The sequence below is a fragment of the Stegostoma tigrinum genome, chromosome 3 (assembly GCF_030684315.1).
Source record: "Stegostoma tigrinum isolate sSteTig4 chromosome 3, sSteTig4.hap1, whole genome shotgun sequence".
Classification (NCBI taxonomy): domain Eukaryota; kingdom Metazoa; phylum Chordata; class Chondrichthyes; order Orectolobiformes; family Stegostomatidae; genus Stegostoma; species Stegostoma tigrinum.
Genome location: NC_081356.1, coordinates 68154359 through 68160666, shown reverse-complemented (window position 1 = coordinate 68160666; position 6308 = coordinate 68154359).

Sequence of the window (6308 nt, the reverse complement as noted above, 5' to 3'; positions counted from 1 at the left end):
AAAGATTAGGGACCGATGTTCACAGGAAAAGGGGCGGCTGGGAAATAAGAAGCCTTCAAAAATGAGATGACGAGAGTCCAGAGACTGTACTTTACTTTTAGGGTGAAGGGTGAAGCTGTTAGTTGTAGGGATTGCTGGATGAATAGAGAAGTTGAGATTTTAGACAAGAATAAGAAAGAAGCATATGTCAGGATAGGCAGCAGGGATTGGGTGAATCCTTAGAAGAGTATAATGACAGTAGGAATATACTTAAGAAGGAAGTCAGGAGGGCAAAAAGGGGATGTGAGCTAGCTTTGACAAATAGGTTAATGAGAATCCAAAGTGATTCCACAAATACATTAAAAGACAAAAGAGTAACTAGGGAGAGAATAGGGCCCCTTAAAAACCAGCAAGGCCACCTATGTGTGGAACTGGAGGAGATATAAAATGAGATCTTGCATCAGTGTTTACTGTGGAGAAGGAAATGAAAGATAGAGAACGTGGGGAAATAAATTGTGACTTCTCGAAAAGTGCCCACGTTACAGAGGAGGAGGTGTAGACATCTTGTAATACATAAAGGTGGTAAATCCCCAGGATCTGATCAAGTGCACCTTAGAGCTCTGTGAGAAGCTAGTGAAGAGATTGCTGGGCCCTTTGCTGAGTTAGTTGTATCATTGATAGCCACAGGTGAGGTGGCAGAAGACTGAAGATTGACCAACGTGGTTCCACTATTTAAGAAAGGTGGTAAAGAAAAGCCTCAGAACTTTAGATTGATGAGCCTGACTTCTGTGGTGGGCAAGTTGTTAGAGGGAATCCTGACAGACAGGATTTATATTTGGAAAGGCAAGGACTGATTATGGATAGTTAACATGGATTTGTGAGTGTGAAGTCATGTCTCACTAACTTTATTGAGGATTTTGAAGAAGTAATGAGGATTGATGAGGGCAGAGTGGTGGATGTGATCTATATGAACTTCAATAAGGCATCCGACAAGGTTCCTCATGGCAGATTGGTTAGCAAGGTTAGATCATGTGCATACAGGGAGCACTAGCCATTTGGATGCAGAACTAGCTCAAAGTTAGAAGAGAGAAGGTGGTGGTGGAGTGTTGTTTTTCAGGCTGGAGGATTATGACCAGAGGTGTGCCACAAGGATTGATGCTGGATCCAATGCTTTTTGAAATTTATGTAAATGATTTGGGTGTGAACATCGGAGGTCTAGTTAGTAAGTTTGCAGATGACACCAAAATTGGAGATGTAGTGGACAGCAAAGAAGGTACCTCAGCATACAATGGGACCTTGATCAGATGGAACAACAGGCCGAGGAGTGGCAGAAGGAATTTAATTTAGATAAATGTGAGGTGCTGCATTTTGGAAAGGCAAATCAGGGCAGGACTTATACCCTTAATGGTAAGGTCCTGGGGAGTGTTGCTGAACAAACAGGCCTTGGAGTACAAGTGCATTTTTCCTTGAAAATGGAGGCACAGGTAGATAGGATCGTAAAGAAAGCATTCGGTATGCTTGCCTTTATTGGCCAGTGCATTGAGTACAGGAGATGGGAGGTCATGTTGCGGCTGTACAGGATCATGGTTCGTCCATTTTTGGAATACTGCATGCAATTCTGGTTTCCCTGCTACATGAAAGATGTTGTGAAACTTGAAAGAGTTCGGAAAAGATTTACAAGAATGTTCCAGCTTTCGAGGGCTTGAGCTATAGGGAGAGGGTGAATAGGCTGGGACTATTTTCCCTGGAGCACTGGAGGCTGGAGGTTATCTAGGTTTTAAAAATGCATAAGGAGCCTTGATAGGGTGCATAACCAAGGCCTTTTCCCTGGGATGTGGGTGTCAAAAACCAGAGGACATTGGATTAAGATGAGAGGAGACAGGTTTAAAGGGGGCCTAATGGGCAACACTTTCATGCAGAGGGTGGTGCTTATATAAAATGAGCTTCCAGAGGAAGTGATTGTGGCTGGTACATTTAAAAGGCATCTGGATGTGTATATGCACAGGAAGGGTTTAGAGTGATATGGGCCAAATGTTGGCAAATGGGACTAGAATAATTTAGGCTATCTGGTCGGCATGGACGAGTTGGGCCAAAGGGTCTGCTTCCATATTTTGTAACCCGATGTTTTGCCTTTCCGTATTACCTAACCAGGTGATGCCAAGTAACTAAATTCAGTTACAGCATTGAGTCTGCCATAACCATGACTTCATGGCCCTGAATCCAAATGGTTTCCACATCCAATATACTCGATCAAACAAATACCTGCATTTAGAGTTCCTGATCCTGACATTGAGCTATATTTGGGAGCCAGCCGAAAAGCTTCGGCACTCGATCAAGACCAACTGCTTCTAGATCCGACCCAATGTTCACACTATTTTAATGTCTGTCTGCTAATATTCTAGTAGGAGTAAGCCAAAGTGGCACTTTTTTCATTTTCATTATTCATGGGAAGTGTGTTTTACTGTCTGGCCAACATCCTGAGTTGCCCTTAAGAAGGTGGTGGTGAGTTGCTTTCCTGATTCACTGCAGTCCATTTGGTGTAGGTGCACTCATGGAAGGGAATTCAAGGATTTTGGCCCAGAGACACTGGCATTATATTTCCATGGCAGGATGGTGAGTGGCTTGGGGGGGATTGCAGGTGGTGGCATTCCCATGTATCTACTGCCCTGGTCCTTCCAAATGGTAATGGTCATGGGTTTGGGAGGTGATGACTAAGGAGGATGACTAAGACTGATAGAATCATTGAAGTGTGGAAGCAGGCCATTCAGCCCATCGAGTCACACTGACCCTCTAAAGAGCCTTACACAGACACATCACCCTATCCTATCCCTGTAATCTTGCATTTCCAATGGCTGATCCATCGGGCTGAACATCTCTGGACACTATGTGCAATTTAGGATGGCTATCCACCTAACGTGCACATCTTTGGACTGTTGGTGGAAACCGGACCATGCAGAAGAAACCAGCGCAGACACAGGGAGAATGTGTAGACACCACTGAGACAGTGCTGAATGCTGGAACCAAATCGAGTTCCCTGACACTGTGAGGCAGCAGTGCTAACAACGGACACATTGTCACCAGAGTAATGTTTGTACATGCGGTGTCTGTCAGGCGAGTGCATCATCTTGGATGATGGCAAGCTTCTTGAGTGTTGTTGGAGCTGCAACTATCCAGGCAAGTGAGAACTATTCCATCACACTCCTTATTTGTGCCTTGTAAATGATGGACAGGCTTTGGGGAGTCAGGACTTGAGTTACTCACTGCAGTATTGATGAGGAAGAAATTTCAAATTCGGTTCCTTCAGTAACTGCTGCAGACTCAGTCTAGCAACCATGTCCTTTAAGACCAAGAATATGGTCTGTTGGTGGTACTGCTGAGCCAGACTTCATCGTGGACAGTGAAGTCCCCCAGCAAGAGTATATTCTACCCCCTTTCCTCGCTCAGGGCATTTAGATGCTGTTCAACATGGAGCAGTAATAATTCATCACTTGTGGGGAGGATGTCCATGTTAATCAGCAGGGTGTTTCCTTTCCCATGTTTGACCCGATGCTAAGAGACTTCTTGTGGACCGGAGTCAATATTGAGGATTGCCTCTTGCACACAACTATGCCATCTCAGCTGCTGGCTCTGTCCTGCTGGTGGGACAGGCCACAGTCATGGTTGGTGATGGCATTATGTGGGACATTGTATGTTGGTTTTGATTCTGTGAGTATGACTGTCAGGATGCTGCTTGACTAGACTTTGAGACAGCTCTTCCAATTTTGGCACTAATTCTTAGGTGTTTGGGGAGTTTTGTGAGGCTGACTGGACTGAGCTGGCAGTTGTTGCCTCTGACCCCTCTGTCAATGTCAAGTGGTCCATTTAGTTTCATTCATTTGTTTTTAGACTTGTAGCAATTGATAGAACTAAGTGGCTTAATAGTCCATTTCAGAGGATGGTTAAAATTCAAACATATTACTGTGCACCCGGAGTCACACGTAGACCAGGCCAGGTAAAGGCAGTAGCTTTTCCTTCCCTAACAAACATTAGTGAACTATATGAGATAACAATGGGTAGAGCTGGATGAACACAGCAGGTCAAGAAGCATCAGAGGAGCAGGAAAGCTGATGTTCGGGTCTGGACCCTTCATAAAGGGTTCATCCAGCTCAACACCTTGTTATCTCAGATTCCCCAGCTTCGGTAGTTCCTACTATCCCTTAGTGAACTATAAGTTTTTTTTAACAGCAATTGGCAGTGGTTTTCACGGTCATCATTAGACTGCTAATTCCAGACTTTTATTGAATTGAAATTCCATTGGCTGATATGGCAGGATTCAAACAGGTCTCTCGTTTATTTGTCCAATGACAATTTTGTAGCATCATTGCCTTCCCTTATGGATTGACATTTTGAGGCCTTTGTGACCAGTGAGTAAGTTGATGAACTGTTGTTGAAACCAGGGTTCCTTTCAAGATGTCTGCCATTTTAAAAGTGTAAAGGTAGGTGGTCTATGCTTATCAATTGTTTCCAGCAGCAGCTTAAAGAGAAAATGTATTTAACCTGTGACAAAAAAATTGAAATTACAGTGTGGAGGGGTTACTGAGTGCTGAAAATAGAGCACTAACTACATAAACTTTCAATTCCGTTGAGGTGGAAAACACACAACAATTGTCATAAAAATAGTTACAAAATTTCCGGCTAGTGGATGTGGTATACTTAGATTTCCAAAAGGCCTTCGACAAGTTGCCACTCAAGAGGCTGCTGCATATGATAAGGGTGCATGGCGTTAGGGGTAAAGTATTAGCATGGATAGAGGATTGGTTGACTAACTGGAAGCAAAGAATGGGGAAAAATGAGTGCTATTCTGGCTGGCAATCAGAGAATAGTGGTGTGCCTCAGGGATCAGTGTTGGGACTGCAATTATTTACAATTTATATAGATGATTGGAGTTGGGGACCACATATAGGGTGTCAAAGTTTGCAGACGACACTGAAATGAGTGGTAGAGCAAAGTGTGCAGACGACTATGAAACTTTGCAGAGGAACTTAGGTACATTGAGTGAGTGGGCAAAGATCTAGCAGGTGGAATACAATATAAATAAATATGAAGTGCTACATTTTGGTAGGAGTAATAGTAAAAGGGATGATTACTTGAATGGTAAAAAAGTTGCAGCATGCTGCTATGCAGAGGGACCTGGGTGTCCTTGTCCATGAATCACAGAATGTTGGTCTGCAGGTACAACAAGTAATTAGGAAGGCAAATGGAATTTTTTTCTTCATTGAAAAAGGCATTGAGTTTAAAAGCAGAGAGGTTATGTTACAGCTGTAAAAGGTGCTGGTGAGGCCACACTTGGAGTGCTGTGTGCAGCTTTGGTCTCCTTACTGGAGGAAGGATGTACTGGCACTGGAGGGGGTGCAGAGGAGGTTCACTAGGTTGATCCCAGAGTTGAAGGGGTTGGTTTATGAGGAAAGATTGAGTAGATTGGGATTATATTCATTGGAATTCAGAAGATTGAGGAGGGATCTTATAGAAGCATATATAATTATGAAGGGAATAGATAAGATAGAAATAGAGTGGATGTTCCCACTGGCAGGTGAAGCTAGGACAAGAGGGCATAGCCTCAAGATTAGAGGGAGCAGATTTAGGACTGAATTGAAAAGTAACTTTTTCACTCAGAGGGTCATTAATCTATGGAATTCCTTGCCCAGTGAAGTAGTTGACACTACTTCAGCAAACATTTTTAAAGCTAAGGCAGATTTTTTTTGAACAATAAAGGAATTAAGGGATACAGTGAGAACGCGGGTAAGTGGATCTGAGTCCACAAAAAGATCAGACTTGACCTTAGTGTATGGCAGAGCAGGCTCGAAGGGCCGAACGGCCTACTCCTGCTCCTAGTTCTTACGTTCTTACCCACCTTACCTGACAGCAATTAGGGAAGCCTTTAACTATGACTCACCACTATCCGCACATCCCACCCTTACATCTCTAATTCTTCATCCTCCCTTTCTGGTAGTCATACTATTTGAGATAGTTTAACTAAGATGTGTCCTTCATTAGGAATTAACTAAAAAGGGGGGGTAAAGGTTATAACAAAATGCAATAATTAATGTTTTGAATTTCTGAGAGCTGTATACTTCAGAATATGGAATATCTTATTAATGTAATTACTAAAAAAACCTTAATATCAGATTTGGATGGTTGTTCTTTGAAATTTTAATCCTGGTGTATAATAATGGTAATAATAATAACATTAAAAATAATAATGGTACATTTCATCCAGTCTGACCAGTTTGAAAGTATAATCTGTTGAGCTGGAACTGCATTATTGAATGAAGATGCATTAAGGAATAGAT